The sequence below is a fragment of the Suricata suricatta genome, chromosome 6, assembly GCF_006229205.1.
Source record: "Suricata suricatta isolate VVHF042 chromosome 6, meerkat_22Aug2017_6uvM2_HiC, whole genome shotgun sequence".
NCBI classification, from domain to species: domain Eukaryota; kingdom Metazoa; phylum Chordata; class Mammalia; order Carnivora; family Herpestidae; genus Suricata; species Suricata suricatta.
In genome coordinates this window covers 106,505,190-106,522,879 of record NC_043705.1, presented here as the reverse complement: position 1 = coordinate 106,522,879, position 17,690 = coordinate 106,505,190, and the positions used below count along the sequence as shown (strand labels likewise).

The window sequence follows — 17,690 nt, the reverse complement described above, 5'->3', positions numbered from 1 at the left end:
TGCTCCCTCAGATGCCCGGATGTCAGGCCAAGTGACAGAGCAGGATGTGGGATACCGGAACTGAAACCTCATCTCCGTGTCCTCCAAACTGCACGACACGCGGGCTCTCCCTCAGTATCGGGGAGCCGACATGGAAGGGGGTTCGGGGAAGCCAAGGGAGGGGTCAGCGGGGCTATTCTCCCAGACTCCAGCCTCGCAGGCAGCCCCCCCCCGAAGGGGGTAGGGCAAGCCAACGCAAGCCAACGGGGTGCCTGGCAAGGGGCCAAAGGAGCCCACAGGCACAGAAGCCTGAAGTGAGAAAACCCTCTCCGGAGACAAGGGGAGCCACCCAGGGGAGGGCCTGGACCTCTAGACGGAAGAAACGCCTAAGAGAAACAGGGAATTTCCACATCCTGCTGACCTCATGCCCAGATGGTCAGCGGCAGTTCCAGGGTGACTGCCGGGCGGACGGGAACTCTCCTGTCACTGGTTTTGGTAACCTTTCCTGAAGAGGGGAATCATTCCCAGGATGACGGAGATGGAAGGGAATCTCCAAGGCGAATGGGATGACCCGTTAGCAGGCACCTGGGGGTCCTCCGAGGGAGGGGATGCCCTCTCTCCTGTCTCCCGTGGGCGGCCGGCTCGTCTTCCCTGGTCCCAGACTGAAGGGCGCGTGCGGAGGGGCAAGGAGGGCCGGCGCCGAGGCTGCCTGGACATCGGCTCACCTGACAGCTAGTCAGCACCCAGAACACGAAGACCAAGGTCACCCAGCAAGATGGAGCTGGAACCAGAGGGTCCTCGCTCTCTCCGGAGTCTACCGTTGGCCCTCGCCCGCCATTTCCGTGTGGCACTAAGATGGCGCCGAGATCCCACGGCAGTCCCGCGCACTAAGATGGCGCCGAGATCCCGCGGCGGCCCCGCGCACTAAGATGGCGCCGAGATCCCGCGGCGGCAAAGCAGAGGCCCCGCCCCACGTTGGTACAGGACCTGGCGCAATCCACGTGCATCTGGGCCTGGTGTCAGCAGCTACAGAGGAGCAAGTGCCACACCACCAGTGCGACCTCCCCCTTCCGAACACAGAAACAGCCGGTAACGAAGTGGCAGCTGCCCACACCTTCCTCCTAAATGAGAGCTCAACTGAGGGGTGGCCAGCGCTCCGACAGCTGGTCCCAAGGGCCTGGGGGTACCCGCTGGGGGTGCCACAAGGTCCCGTCTGGGGGCAGACAGGGGCCTAGACAGATGGGAGGCCAGGCGGCAACCGCACAGTGTGAGGATTGAAAAGATGCTGTTGAACCTGAAGCAGCCACCAGCCCCAAAGAGGGAGACATGGCATGACAAGGTGACAGGAGAGCAGCTGAGTGGGTGTGGTGGTTGGTGGGGGAGGAGGGGGGATAGAAGTGTGGGCCCAAATCACAGCCTCCATCGGAGAAGAAAAGAACTGAAAGAGGTTGGAGTTGGAATTGAACCTGCATCTGAGACTGTCTTGTGATGAGCCACGCACTGACTGGTGCGGGGAGGGGGCATGCAGGCCCTCCAAAGGACATGAGCTTGCCTACCCTGTAACATCTGCAGGATACCTAGGAGTTCCCCAGGCTTTGTTTTTCCATCTGATTGTCACAAACAGCCTTGGGAAGATGACAGGGCTGGTGTCTGTTTGCCAGACAAGGAAACTGAGGCCCACTTGGGACCTTTAATAAGTTCAATCTAAGGCTGGTGGGCACTGGCTGCATGCTCGGGGAAGTGAGGTTCTCCCTGCCCCTGAGGGGAAAGCCCAAGTGGATCTCTGGTCCTGGGAGTCAGGAGGTCCCAGTAGCCAACGGCAGAGGCAGGGGCTCCCAGGGATGCCAGTGGGAAGGGGTACCAGGGGGCCGAAGAGGAGTATCTTCGAAGGATGGCACAGGGCAGAAAGTTAGAAGGTGCAAACATCTACTCTGCTTCCCGCATTCATGGCTATCGGCAAGCCTGTCCACTCTCCGCACGCCAGTTCCGCATGTGTACAGGGAGGAGCTGGGACTAGAGAGAAACCGGGTGGTGTCGTAGGGCTGGCCTAAGGATCAACAGAGCCCCAAGCCCTGGGAGCCAGCAGCAAGGCAAGGAAAGAGAGGGGACCCGACTCAACACACTGGAGGTACCACAGCCATGGAGTCAAGAAGAAAGGGTCCCAACACGGGCTCCAGGCTGGTGTAGGGGAGGCACACAGCATGTAACACTCAAAGGGGTGCTCAAGTGCAAACCTGGGGCCCGGGAGCAGGAGCCCGCCCCCCCTCAGGTGCTGCACCAGGGGGGCCTCACCTGCGATGGCCTCTCCCAAGTCCCAGCCCTATCTACCCCTGCAGGCCGTGTGCCTTTTCTGAGCCTCAGCTACCTCTGGGGCACAACAGGAATAACAAGAGAACCTACCTGCTGTCAGATTAAAGACATTAAGTGCAACAATATGTGTACAGTTAGAAGGGAGCTCTCACTTTCTACTTCGTACTTCCTGATTGCTTGATTTACTCAACAAGAAACATTCATTTTATAATAAAATTTCCAAAGTAATAATGATGTGTATATAGCACCTAGTTAAGTGCCCGCATGCGGTGGGTTCTTAGTAAAAGGTTGGGGCAGCCCCATAACTCTGCCCCACTGATTTAGGGCCAAGTCTCCCCCACTCCCATATACTCCCCCTTTTAACGGAGTTTTTAGGTTCCTCTGCCGGCTCAGTAAGCTAGGTCGTGACACCCACTTAATTTCTGGTAACTGCAAAAAAAAAAATTGTTGATGGGACGCCTGGGTGGCTCAGTCAGTTAAGTGTCCGACTCTGGCTCAAGTCATGATCTCACGGTTAGTGGGTTCGAGCCCCGTGTTGGGCTTTGTGCTGACAGCTAGCTCAGAGCCTGGAGCCTGTCTTCGGATTCTGTTTCTCCCTCTCTCTGACCCTCCCCTGCTGTATCTCTCTCAAAAATAGATTGACAAAAAATTTTAAAAATTAAAAAAAAATCATTGAACAGAGACACTGGTACAATCATGGCTAATGGAGACGCAGCTCTGAAAAGCCGATGGTATCATTCATTCTCATGAAAGGCTGGGAAACATTTGAGTCTCCCTTTCCTCAACTGTAAATGGGAATAGCCTGCAATTTGCCCCGTGGGATGAGAGGGAGTCATGAAAGCACCTTGCAAACTAAAGCAAAAAATCTCTTCATGGTCCTACTTTATGATGATCTCTAGTCTTCCCCACTCATTTCACCATCAGGGAAACTATAGACCCACGGCCATCTATCAAAGCGCAGGCTGTGCCCTCTTAATGACCATTGGCAAGGATGCAGCACCTACTTTAGAGGGCGTGTACTTGGGAGCACACCCTGGCATCAGTGAGCACCTATGCAGTCTTTGCAACAATTCAGTAATAAAGAGCCTGCAGGCGTAGAATGTAAAACAAGGAACTGGGCCCAGAAGTCATGGGACCTAGGCAGCATCCACCGGAACAAAGATCTTCCCCTCGCTGGGCTTCAATTTTCTAAAAGGGGAGGGGCTTGATCTGTAACACTAGCAATAATGTAAGGGATTGACTAGACGATCTTTGAGGACCCTTCTAGTTCTGACATTCCAGGACTTACAATTTATCATCACCCCTTTCTGTAACCTTCTGACCTTGAGGAGGCTGCTCTTCTCAGCTCCAAGCCCTCCTAATTCCCAAGTGGAGTTCCCTGAACCAAGAGTCTTCCCACGAGTGCTACCAGGGTGACTCTGACGCCCCCAAGAGCAATCAGAAAGCCCCAAATGATGTCTGCAGCCCTTCGCCGGCTCCTCCTAGGCTCCCTAGCATGCACCCAGGCTCCAGCCAACCTTGAGGACTGTGTCCCTCAAACACAGCACACATCTCCTCTGTGTTCTCCTTCCTCCCGCCCCCTGTGCTGCCTCACCCACAGAGGGAGCCCCAATGGCTCTACTCAGCCTCCCAGATGCAGGCTCCCCATCAGGAGCCTGGGGACAAGACCGGGGACCAGAACCATCAGCTGGCTGGAAGCACTGCAAAAGGAGGAGAAGAAACATATGACACAAGCTGGGAGAGGCCCTGGCACTTATGTGCTACCAAATGCCAGGCACTGGGCTGCATCATTACCCACATTGCTTCATTTTCTTCTCACCATAGAGATAAAAGGATCCCTGCGTTCCAGCAAGGAAACCAATCCTCTCAGCTAGATAGTTTTTTCTCTGTTTTCCAGATAAGGGAGCCAGTCTCAGAGAGGTTAAGTCACTTGCCTAAAAACACACAGCTGGTGAGTGGCAGAACAAATAAACCAGGCTCAATCTGTCAGACTCCAACACTGGGTGCTCTTTCTACCGGCCCGCACCACCTGGGAGACAATGGGCTGAAGCACAGTGGGAGGAAACCAGTCCTGCCATCTGAACCACGCTCCCAAGTTCCCAGCACCTGCCTCTATGCACCTCTAATTTCGTATACAACCAGGTCCCAGTCTGCCCTTGATCATCTGCAATCACCATGGCTTAGAATCTCAGGCTGGAAGGAAGCTCAGGGGAAATTCAGTCCTGTACTTTTCCAGTCCCCAGGGGAACCAAGGGACTCCGGATGACCATCTTAGTGACCCAACTTCCTAAGGACCCTAAGGTAACCAACACTGGCTGTAGTTAGATTACTCCTAGTTCTACTTCTACCAGTCCTTACTCTGCCCTCAGGTATACTCTAGAATAAGGAACAAGATGCCCCTCTTCTCCAGTTTAGCCCTGAAGAGATCTGGAACCTGCAGCATTCTCTTGAAGCTGATTGGACCCTGTTCCCAGTGCTGCTCCTTGAGGGACTGGGTTCTAGACCCCTCCCAATGCACCTCCCTCAACCCTCTACCCCTACGCCTATCAGTAGCTGGTTCTGAAATTGAACACAACTCTCCAGGTGTGGTTTACCTGACCAAACAGAGAACTTTCACCTCCACATTTTTAGGTATTATGTTTCTCTCGATATAGCCATGTGTACATTTGTTTTTCTTATAGCTGGGGCACCCACAGCAAGGAATGTTGTTTCTCAACGATGTCAACACCTGTTTGTTGATTAACTGAGAACAAAGTTCTCTTACAGAAAAGTGTGCTTGAGGTTTCAATGATCTACAGGGCTAGAGGTAACTGATTACATCTGTAATCCTCTATATTTTTGCGTCACTGCCCATGGGAGCTGAACAAAAATGTGCATGCCACATGCTCTGTAATAGCAAGATGTTCTAAATGTCCACCAGGGAGGCAGTGGTTTTTTAAACTCAGGGGCATTCACTCACTGGAGTACTATGCAGTCATCAAAAAGAAAGGGGCAGACTGATTTGCAAAAGATGTTCATAAAATATCATTAGGGATAAAAAGCAAAGTATAATAGGATACTATTTTTGTATTTATTTTTAAAGTTTTTTTTTTTTTTTTTTTTTTTTTTTTTAGTAATTCCTACATCCAATGTGGAGCTCCAACCGATGACCCTGAGATCAAGAGAGCGTGAGATCCAGAGTTATATCTGACTGAGCCAGCCAGGCACTCCAGGATACTACTTTAAAAAAAAATACAACTGCATATGTGTCTATATGTGCGGGTGTATATAAAATCTTAAATGCACATAGAAAAAGGTTTGGAAAGATACACACCAAACTGCTACTAGTTGACACCTCTAGCAAGGGACTTGGGATAGGGACTAGAAACAAAAGAAACTTTTATGTTACCTATAAGACTGAAACTCTTTTCAAGGGAAATCTAGTCCTGTTCTATTTGAAAACTTAATTTAAAAGTACAGTTGGGGGGCTCCTGGGTGGCTCAGTAGGTTGAGTGTCTTACTCTTGACTTTGGCTCAAGTCATGATCTCGGCATCATGGGACTGAGCTCCACGTCAGGCTCTGTGCTGAGTGCAGAGCCTGCTTAGGATTTTCTCTCTCTCTCTCTCTCTCTCTCTCTCTCTCTCTCTCTCTCTCTCTCTCTCTCCCCCCTCTGCCCTTCTCTTGCACATATGTGAGCAGACTCTATATATAAAAAATAAAAATAGAGTGGGAATAGGGGCAGGGGAGGAGAGAGAAGACACCTTTAATTTTTTACTTTATACTGTTTGTATTGCTTGAGTTCGGGGGGGGGGGGTCCTCCAATGAGAATGTTACCGTAACTTTTTTAAAGGGATATTTTAAAATAAGTTTTAAAATTTAAGTGTCTTGAGGCGCCTGGGTGGTTCAGTCAGTTGAGCGTCCAACTTCGGCTCAGGTCTGATCTCGTGATTCGTGAGTTCAAGCGTCCTATCAGGCTCTCTGCTGTCAGCACAGAGCCTACTTTGGATCCTCTCTCCCACTCTCTCTTTGCCTCTCTCCCTCTCTCTCTCTCTCTCAAAAATAAATAAATATTAAAAAAAAATTTTTAATGTAAGAATCTTGACAAGGTCAGAACAATAGGGAAGGCCCATTCTTCTGGCACCAAATGAGGCTTGAGGGGCTGCGGGCAGGGGTAAGAGCTCATTATGCACCTGCTTCATATGGACAAATAAGGCCACAGGGATCTGATCACAGATAGGGAAGAAAATTCCAGGACCAAGCTTTCTAGTCAGGGAAGTCTGTGAATGGAGAGTTGGCAACCGTAGAGGTGGAGAGTTTCAACCTGGAAGCTACCGGAAAGGATCCAGCTTCAGGAAGGCCAGGGCTGACCTAGAGGTGACAAAGGCAGGTAGAGAAGCAGCAGACTTTGGAGAACCACCCTCAGCTGGGAACAGTGCAAGGCTCCCCGCCCACCGCCTGTGGGTCCTCACACCAGGGACACCTGCTTTGCTGGAGAGGAAGCAGAGTCCAGACAGGTGCAGAGCTTGGCTCAAGTCCACACGATTGCCAAAGGACGAAGCAGAACTCACACCTGATCATCATGTCATTGGTGCCACCCTATACTCCTCGCTGCCAAAAGCTTCCTAAGAAGAGGTGAGAGGGCAGCCCCGGCAACCCCAGCCCATCTTCCTTCCACCCCATGCATGCCTTTTCTTGGCTCCTGGGGTCCACAGGTCCCCATACATACCATGCCTAGAAGCCGGCTTCCATCCCAGCAGCTGGGAACCTCACTTAGCCCGGAAGGAGTGCCTCAACTATCAGCCATGGGGACAAAGGGCACTAGGTCCACTTTTAGACAAAATGGACTTGGCTCTCCTTCTGTCTCCCAGTCTCCAAAATGCCCAAAGCTGGTTAGCCAATGAAGACTTTCTCCAACCCTATAACTAGCCCTCCAAGGGAAAAGAGGACAACCTTTAAGAATTTCCCCTTTTGGGGGGCACCTGGGTAGTTCAGTCAGTTAAACATCCGACTTTGACTCACGTTATGATCTCACAGCTTGTGGGTTCGAGCCCCAAGTGGGGCTCTGTGCTGACAGTTCAGAGTCTGGAGCCTGGTTCCGATTCTGTGTCTCCCCTCCTCTCTCTCTGCCTCTCCCTTGCTTGTGCTCTCTCTCTCAAAAAAAAAGAAAAAAAAAAAGAATTTCTCTTCTCTACATACGGTGGAAAGAGGGCTCAAACCTTGGCTCAGCTCCTTGCTAGGTGACCCTGAGCACACTGCCCTTGTTCCTCCCCGTGGAAATGCTGGGAGGACCAACTAGGAGCCACAGAGTTCCCTGTCAACTTTAAAGTACAACCCCAGCAGAAGCCACAAGGACTAGGAAGGGGACAGCTGGACAGGGGACAGCTGGACAGGGGCAAGAACACTCCTCCGATAAGAGCTAAAGGTCTCTTGCTCCAGAAGCAAAGGCTGGAAGCTACCTTATGAAGAAAATGAATACACTGGGGCAAATTCATACTAGGGAATATAATACAGCCATGAAAATGAATGAACTACAGCCAGAGATACAAACATGAACGAATCTCACAAACACAATGTAGGCAAAACACAGTATTAGGCAAAACAACGCATAGGGACAGTATGATAATATCTGAATAGCATTTTTAAACATATGAAATTACTACATATTGTTTAAGGGTGTCTATATTTATACTAAAACTATAGAGAAATAAACTCTGAGTCAGAACACTTGCTACTTTCAGAAAGGGGATGATCAAGGGAAATCTGGATCCCTTAAGCTGGATGGGTGGGCGCCCGGTGTGTGCAAGTTACCTTCTGTGTCTGAAAGATCCTTTTGTATTTTCAAAATGTCAGTGTTGCCATGCTTAGACCTCTGTTCTTCCTGGGGGGTGGGGTGTGAGCGAGCACGTGCAGAGGCAGAAGTGGGGACAGAGGGACCAGCGTTCCTCAGACCACTGTGAAGCTGGCCATAATGAAGGCACAGGACAATGGCCTGTCAGGCAGTGGAAAGTGGAGCCAGTACTCTCCAATGTGGGTGGAGACCAAACCAAAGGCCCCTGACTCATGGGGCACCCCCCCCACGCCCGCCCTAAAAATACCAGCTCTGGCCTCTAAGTATGACTCCTTGGTGACACAACTCCTACAGCACCCCCGCCCTCCTCCACCCCTCCCCCACATCTGCTGGGCCACCCGGTTTGTCCACCCTGTAGGTGTTAAAGAACACAGGGAACAGCTTCAGGGCGAGGTCCCTGGGGAGAGAGGAGCTCAGCCCTGCCTGAGGACAAAGAGCCAGCTGCTCCTCAGGCCAGTCATCTGTTCCTTTCAGAAGAGTGACTGTCCTGGGCCAGTCATGGGGGAAAAACATCAAAAACTTCCTGCAACTAATTGGCCACGGTGGCTGCCAAGGTCTGCCTCTGGAGGTTGGGGAGCTCTGCTCAGCGGAACCAGGGGGGCTGCTCCCTACTTCCCTGAGCCCCTCTTTGGGGAACTCTCCAGAGGGCCCCAGACACCCTCCCATCAAAGAAGGACCGGGTGAAGAGAAGCAGGCACTTCGGGCAGACAGGGGTGCAGCAAGGAGAAGTGGGCAGGGTGGGCACAGAAAGGCCCGGCCCCTCGGGAATACCCCAAGAGAGGGCAGGCAGCCCTGTCACTGGGCTGCAGAGTTTTTAGGGCTGAAAGAACATTCTAAGACACTGGTCAGTGGACTCCCTTCATTTTGCAGCTAACACCAAAGCCAGCAAAAAAGACCTGCCCAAGGCTGCACAGGATGGTGGTGACGGGGGAGGGAGAAGGCAGACCTAGGCTTTCTAGGGCCAGCTGCGCATCCTCTTCCCACGTGGCACCATGCCCGCCCTCCTTCAATATGGTCAGGTGGGCAATGCAGGAAAAGGGAGGTGGGGGGGGGCATGAAAGCAAACCATCCATAACGTGGGAAGAGGCTGCCTACAAGGTAGTAGTGCACCCCCCGACCCTAGGGATGAGGGTCACGCTGAGGCTTGAGGATCATCTGCTGGGGTGCTAGGTGTTGCTGAGGGATTTCAGGCCAGAAGTGTGCTGTGTGGACATGTGAGTGTGCACTATTCCAAACAGGGATGGAAAGAACATCTGACACAGAGCAAAGGACGACCCATCCAGACAGAACACAGTACGGTCCACAAGTGGCAGAGGGGTGAGGCAGGTTATCCCCAAGGAGAGAGTATCGGACCATCTATCTCCATCATCTCCTACTGAAATCCCTTCAATGTCCTCATGATGATCATCGCTAACAAGATCAGCGGCTGGCATTGACGGATCACTTAGCCCGTACCAGCCCTGGGCTGTCCCATTAATTCGAAGCACTGGAGAAGCCAGTACGCACATCAGAGAGCCTTACAGATGAGGAGGCAGGGGCTGCACCCTCTCAGGTGCACCAAGCTCTGTAGCACACGCTCTCCACCAGGGGTTCCCATAGTGCACCACACCAGGCATAGGCACGGCCCACTGGATCGGCCCCTCTGGACACACAGACCAGTATGTGTCTACCAAGCCACCCAGGTGCTTCACAAGCATGCTTGCAGTTTGCCAATCAACTGCTCTAATAACTTCCCAATGCTGCCAACAGGGAGAAGCCACCACTTCTCTGCCTGGCAGTCAAGACCTTTAGGGTTTCTCCTGGTCCAGTTGGTCAGCTCCCCCAACCCAGCAAAGCCTTACTCCAAATCCTCTACCCGGTCTGCTAAGCTGCAGAGGGGGCTCAGACCTCACTCTGCTCTCACCGTCTTTCTAGAGCCTGGCCTTGAAGCCCCCTGACCACCTGGTGCCCCCAATCTGCCCTGCACTCCGGTTCAGACTTCTGCCAGGCCCTGGGAGGCTCGTGCTCAGAGCACATTTCTCCCCATTCCACTACAAGTTCCCTGAGAGCCAAGCTAGCTCCTTATGAACGTGAGCATCACGTCTCTTTGCAAGCACTGGGCACAAAGGTGGTCAGGAAAAGTTTGCTGACTATCAGAGAGAGAAAAAAATCCCTCAGGGAGTAAGTTCTGGTTCTCCGCCTGACGCTGCCACTACCCTTCTGGGAAAAGTGCCTTCCCATCTCCCCGCCTCAGTGAAATGCACCATTATTCTAGTTTCCTTTATTCTACGCATCCATTGAACACATCCAGCAGAGCCTCACCCCAGACACTCTTATCCAGTACCAAGGATGTACATGCATTAAAGTGGTCCCTGCTCTCAGCTTCTCTCCCAGGAAAAGAGAAAGACAACAGACAAGTGAACACTAAAAATTATATTCTAGATACTAAGTTCTATACGTATACTTTCTCATTCGCAAATAAACAAGATTATTTCAGAGTATGATGAAGGTATAAAAACTCAATAGTAATATGACAGAAAGTGAAAAAAGGGACTACTTTGCATAGAACAAGCAGGGAAGGCCCCTCTAAGGAGGTGACATTTGAGCTGAGCCTTGGCAGATAAGGAAGAACCAACCATGTAAAAAAATGGGGAAAGGTTTTCCAGGCAGAAGGAACAGTACATACAAAGGCCTCAAGTCAAGAACAAGTTTGGTATGTTGAAGGGAAGAAAAGCAGGGGGCCGTGGCTAAATTGCAATGTAAGCAGAAGTAATACCAAGCAGTACTCAGAGACAGAGGCAGACAGATGACCTCCTACAACTCTGAGGTGCTCAAATCAGGTCGGCCCGATCCACCCAAAGCATCCGGGCCCTAACTCACAGGCATTAGGAGTAAGGGTATGAGTCAGACCCCACGGCTTCCTGGGGCCCCAAAAGACCTGGTGTGGGCATAGGGGCAGGCACCACCCCTCAGCACGAGAGCCTCACAAGTACCCACAGGACACTCTAGGGTGGGGGGAAACAGGATCAGAGAAGTATGTAGGATACAGGACACTCACAACTGCAGCTTCTAAGGGGGACATGATCAAGTGCTTCCATGAAGTTCAAGTTCCTGATTACGCTATTTTCCCAGGACACAGAGAGGACAGAAACCTTGGTCAGTGGAAAGAGAACAGGGCTATACTGTTCAAGGCTTACTGGTCTTGGCCAAGTCTTAACCTTGGGGGGGGGGGGCCTCAATTTCCTCATTTGAAAATTGAGGCTACTATCAACCTACTATCTCCTAGGGCTGTTGAAAAGATTAAATGAGATACTGAATGTGAAGCGCTGTGCCCAGCACATGGCAAGTGTTCATAAATGTACACTGTCTTCATTACTGCTATTGGTTTTTCACTGCCTCAGTTCTCTCTGCTGTAAAATAAGGAGATGAACCACAATATTCCTGTGAGTTTGTACTAGCCTCCTAATGCAATATCTGTTGTCAGGAATAAAAAAAATAAAACAAAAAACACTGAGAGTCCTCTTTCCTGACCTCTCATTAGATGCTGAATTCCCCTCTACCACACCCTGTTTGGAAAATAGATGTTGATTGAATTCTATTTTTATGATGCTGTGAAATCAAACTGATGCATTGGGAATCCACAGATTTCTCTGTGCTGTCATTCTGCAAGGAAGTGGGGATGGATGTTGCTGATTCTTCTGTATCTCCCCACCCCATCTAAAACACAATCTCTCACCCAGTGGCACAAAAAACACACCCACTTCCACACACGCAATTAATTAATGTATAAGGCGATCACTTCCATCACACCATCTCACACACAAATGTCCTACAGTGGAAAACTCACCCACACGTAGAAACACATCCATAATCACACCCAGAAACTCACTACGGCTACCCTGCAAATGCACACAAATGTTGCTTCCAACAGTGTGCAAAATTCGTTCGAAAGAAACTGTATAGCAGGGTCTGTGGAACCAAAGGCCCGGGTTCTTGCAACTCCCTAGCTGTATGACCCCAATCTCCAAGTGCCTCGGTTTCCTAAACTGTAAGATGGGGATATTAATAATATTCGTTTTAAGGAAAAATGTGACAATTACATGAGTTTACAGCATGTAAACGGTTTAAATCAGCACCTGGAAGGCGCCCAATAACTTCGCCCAATTACTTATTTTCCTCTTCATTACATTTGCGCACTGCTCCCAAGCTGGTCTCGCACACTGTAAACTGACCCACGCCAGCCCACTGCCCCTACCCCGCGTGTCTGCACACCCCGCACAGCCACTACACGCCGTTCCCAGGCGGCGATCACACACGCAGTGCGCAGGCGCGCCCACCGCCCTCCGTGCCCTGCAGGGATTCGCCACCGCCCGACCCCAACCGCTCGGACCTCACGCTCCGGGGCCCACGAGCCGAGGAGCCCAGGCCACCGAGTCAGGCCTGACCTCCCCCTCCGTGCCGGGTCACTACCGAAGCTCTGAACCGCCGGGTCCCGGACTCCTTCCGCTCCATCCTCGCTCCGCCCGGCCGGCTTACCTGAGGGTGGGGGCTCCTGGGACACAGCGCCCCGCTTTCCGCGCCCAGCCCCGGGTCCAGGGACAGGTTATCGGCCGCGGCCAGGATCTGGCCCTCCAGAACTCAGCGGGCTCCCGGCCGGGCGGAGGACCGCACCGGGGACGAGGAAGTGTCGGGGGCTGGGCCACCCAACCCCTGGGAAAGTCCCTGGAGATTGACAGACAGCTCGCCCAATCGCGCTACGCCGCCGGGGCGGGGCCCGCGGCCGCGAGGGTGGGAAAAAACTAGGTAAACAGCGGCCGCCCTGGGAGGTCCGGGGCGGGGACCAGCGAAGCAGCAGTCGGCGCCGGCTCCCGCCGGCCCGCCTCTCGGACTGTGACCTCCGGAACCTGGGCAGCCCCGCGCGGCGGTCCCCGCGCCGGAAGCTCAGGAGCCCGGCATAGGGCCGGAATTTCAGAGCGGAGACTAGCCGCGGAGACCACCCCACCCCTTCCTTGCTGCGGAGGGGCACACGGACCAGAGCTGGGAGGCGACTTGCCGAAAGGCACGTAAGCATCTGGAGCTGAGCCAGAGCTAGAGCTCAGGGCCTCGGAGTTGCGTTCAGGGCGCTCCTAGACAATTTCATAGAGCTCCCAGAAATTCGAGGACCCCTAAAGAAGATTTTTTTTTTTTGCATACTTACTGCTCCAGAGATTGTAAGCACTTTGCATGCATTACTTGTTTTCTTTCGCACGCCACCGTAGTGAGATGGGTTTTAGTCCCTTATTTACCGTAAATAAATTAGTAGAACAGCCACAAGAGGTTAGATGACGCTAAGTGACTGAACCAAGATTCAAACCCAAGTGAGCAAATCCTGAGCCCGCCTCCCACCCTGCCTACATATAAGTGGGTCAGATCATCCAGAGAGCTGTGGGATTTCCCAGACCCTTAAGGAGCAGCTTGGTTTAACGGTGGGAACACTATTTTGTTGTTTCTTTTTAAGCCCATAATTTTACTTAAAAGAGAGTCTTAATTTCACAAAGTGGAAGAACCTAAACGTGGGATAAAAGACAGCTCTTTCAATGAGGTAAATATAGCTTTATGAAGAACCTATTGCAAAAGACTCATTTCCCCGGAACTGATGAAAACTTAGTCATTGACAGGCCCTCATCCTCAGAAAGGATATGGGGAGGTATTTCATATGGGGCTTCATTTTCGGGAAGGAGAGATCTGTCAATCAATTGTGACTGTGAGAGCATACACACACACACACACACACACACACACACACACACACACACACACACACAGGCCTTCCCAAGTATAAACCTAATGCAAGGATTCTCCTTTCTAAGAGCTTTGTAATTTCAGTTACCTCAAAGGTCTTTTCAAATTCTATGATGCCTTTAGTTACTTCAAATGTGTTATCAACTTCTCCAAACAATATTCTGGTTCATTTTAATTATGAAAATACTCAGATAGTCTGATTTTAAAGGGGTGGGGGGGGAGAAAGGATACAAATGCCAAACAAAGCACCAGGGGGTGTCACCAATGTGGGGGGGTATGGGGGACTGGAGTCTCCACCCCATGATGTATCAGCAGCTCTCAGGCAACACCACTCCCCATTAGGCTTCCCCAAACTGGTTTTCTTCTTGCTGTCTGTCTACACTTCCCAATTCACCTCCTCCTGGAATATTGTCTTTCTAATCTCAACCCAACCCAAGTCTTCTCATGAACACCAAAATTTACTCTAAAAAACCAAGAGTCTCCAACTATTTGCATTTAGTTTCCAAAGCATTTCAGCTGTTTTTGTAAAATATCTGACCTTGGAGAGTTAGACAAATAGTTTCATGCCTTAAAGTGCCTGACGACACCTAGGTGGACTTGTTGTACGGTGCTCTGGTACTACATAAAAAGATCATAGGGTCATTGTTTTGCCTGATTTCCTATTTTTGGGGATGATTTTTAACACTTACAATATGTGAGAAAACTTCCTTCTTCAAAGTCATGAGCACACTTACCCATTCCATCCTTTCAGATCTTAGTTTGAATTCAAAACATCCCACCATGTTAGCCAGGGAGACCATTGTTCACAATCCCCTATTTGACAGGTAAACTGAGGCCTCAGTGTCAAAAAGGACTTGTTCAGGGCCACATCCATTGAATGATGCTTCACGGTTAGAACCCAAGACCCTGGTTTCCAGTCATATGTGCTTTTTCCACTGCACCATGTTGTTTTTCCAGTATCTTGATTTTTCTTACACAGACTCAATGTTCATTATGACCATAGGCTATGAATTTAACTAATTGGGTTCTAACCCCTACTCAACCACTTGCTACCTAGGGCCTCCCTAAGCCTCAGTCACTCCCTAAAAAATAATTTTACCTTATCCCTAAGGTGATCATGGAAATAAATGAGATAATGCAAGTAAAGCCCAAAGCTTGGCACACATTAGGCACTCAAGAAATGACAGTGGCAATTTTACAGAAAGCAAAATCAGGGCATGTGGGAGGCTCAGTTTGTTGAGCGTCCGACTCTTGATTTCGGTTCAGGTCATGATCCCCCAGTCATGAGTTCAAGCCCTGAGTTAGCTCTGTGCTAAGCAAGGAGTCAGCTTGGAGTTCTCTCTCTCTCCCTCTCTTTCTGCTCTTCCCCCCACTTGTTCTCTCTCTCTCTCTCTTTCTCTCAGAATAAACATTTTTTTAAAGTAAAAAAAAAGTGATGGTGGCATATAGACATGGATTGCCAACACTGGACAGAATTTCACTGTTAAACCCAGGAATGCACCCTCCCCAAGTTCCATGTCACCAACTACATCCTCTATGGGACCCTAGCCCCTAGGCAGAGTGGGAAATCAGACCCACTGGCTCCCCCTTTCACCCTCAGAGATGTCCAAGCTGGAAGCTGAGTGACAGAGTGACAACAATTATCTGCACAAAGCCCTACCTCGGAGGAGAATCAAGGCCTGTGTTTTGCTTCATTTTCTTTTGTTTTAAAACACAAAACTTCCCAATCTCCTTTCTGCCACTCCCTACCCCTGCACCACTTCCAGTAAGGCTGCCCTGAAGAAAGACCTAAGTCCACGTTTGAGGGAAATAAAAAACATACCAAAAAACTCACCTATAACTAAATACGCTCCAAATCAAGTTTCTAAAGAAGAGTGGAGGTGGCAAATTAAAAACGTTAAGAGGTAGCATTTATGGAGTATTTGCTATGTGCTAGGTCTGCACTTTGACACAACAGGGTATCTCCCAACCACCATGAGGTTATTACCACTGTCATCCCCACTTCACAGATGAAACTGGGGCTTTGAGGTGTTAGATGACTTGTCCAAGGTCTTATACAGCAACAGGTAACTGGAGCCCAAAGATCCACGTTCCTAAACTCTTACACTCTGAAGCATTATGTCAGAGTCTTGCCAACTAAGAGAGCTCAAAATGCCAGTCCTTAAAGGGTTGTTTAGAAACGATCAGACCTTTTTCTCATAGGGATGAAGCCTCTGAAGGCCAGAGAAGGGTAGGGACTTGCTGGCGGTCTTACAGCAGGTTTGTGATTCGTAGTCGGGGCTAAAAGCCTCGCTCCAGCTCCTAGAGCAATGCTAGTTCCACCCCCCCTCCCCCCCCCCCCCCCCCCCCCCCCCCCCCCCCCCCCCCCCCCCCGAGATAAATGAAAGTCAAGGTGAGCAGCTAATGAACTAGGAAAGGAGCAATCCTGAGTCTGGGTCCCTTCCTTCCATCCCGTCTCCTGTGTACTCAGCCTGAGGCAAACTCGGGAATATAAAACCTGTGGTGGATTCTAGGTGCTTTTGGTCCTGGGTGTGTGCACACGAGAGAGAGATTTTAGTGATAGCTAAATGAGAAATGCACACCAAGCACGTGATGTTGACTGAAATTGTCATAGGTAATCTTTTTTTTTTTTGGTAAGAAATAAATAAGTGGGCAGTACCTACAGTTCCTACTTCCCACCCTCGGCTGGCCTAAGAAGTGTTTTTAATTCTGTCTACCTCCCAATAACTGCAAGATGGATGGATAGGACGGCTTTAAGATATCCATGATTTTTCACTTTCATTATGCACCCTAAGGTGAACTAAAGCATATCATACTCCTGATTTGCCCCTCCTCCAAGAGCATGCATGCCATGCAAGGGTTAGGGTCCAGGCTCTGGAGTCCAACAGACCTGGGTTTAGGTCACAGCCCTGCCCTTAACACCTTGTGATTGCTCTCTGCCTATTTCCTCACCAATAACCTGAAGTGTAAAGCAGAGTCCAATGCATAGAGTACAGAAAGAATGAAAAAAAAAAAAGAAAGAAAGAATGAGATGCCACAGGGCCTGTCATGAGTTAAAGGCAGCAATGCCCAGGCCCCAGAGCTGAGGATGAACTTGCCCTAGACCTCACAAAGCATTCTGGGAAGCACTAGGCCTAGAAGGCATTTCTCCTGACTTTTTCTCCACGGTCTTTCCTGTTTTCCTCTTTCTCCCTCCCGGCTGTTTCCACTGTGGCCCTGGGCCTGCCAGTCACACTGGGGTTTCTAGGACACCACTGGCAGAGAGGAAAGAGCCAAGTGACATTGGGGGAAATTCCCGGCCTCAGAGCATATGTGGGCTAACCAGGCACCTCCTACAGTTCCCAGGAGCCCCAGGCTTCCCCTAGTCCACCTCCTCTCCCTCAGGCCTCCCTGTCTTCAGGTCAGCCTGTCAAGCCAGATCTGGATTTGGATCCAAGCTTGCTCCTTGTCATCCTCCTACAAGTGCGGAGAGGTCAGCCCAGTCCAGCCCCCGAGGGAGGCAGCCTCATGGGAACCAGACATTTCCTAATCCTGGGAAGCCCTGACAGGGCCCAGAGAGCAACGCTCCTTCAGCCTCATCCCACGGCCTCTCTCATACTCCGTCTTCCAGGGTTCCTCCCGCTTCTCCCTCCATTGTTCTCCAGCCCAGAAGCAGTTGTGACAGGGACTTGGTCTCCGCTTCTCACTCCTCTTAGCAAGGGACTTCCCTGGGCTGGGCCTCTGACTAGCTCTGGAAAATCTGGACTGTTTGGGATTTAAAGGGGAGGCCGTATTGCCGCTGTCTGCCAGCTCCCAGTGCCTGAGGCCCTCTGT

The 17,690-nt window shown here is 50.8% G+C and overlaps 1 protein-coding gene across 11 annotated transcripts in view; it reads right to left on the bottom strand.

Moving 5' to 3' along the window:
* The window catches only part of TNIP1 (TNFAIP3 interacting protein 1), a 51,706-nt gene that overhangs the window by 33,146 nt on the left and 870 nt on the right, over positions 1-17,690 (bottom strand). For 6 of the 11 annotated variants that reach the window (XM_029943013.1, XM_029943008.1, XM_029943014.1 and 3 more), the window contains exon 1: positions 12,633-12,794. The exons of 2 other annotated variants lie outside the window; for them this stretch is intronic. The gene's annotated coding sequence lies outside the window, so the exon portion shown is untranslated. Of the gene's footprint in view, positions 1-704; positions 800-12,632; positions 12,796-17,690 lie in introns of those variants that run through there. 3 more of the 11 variants (XM_029943016.1, XM_029943017.1, XM_029943011.1) reach the window with 2 other exon arrangements.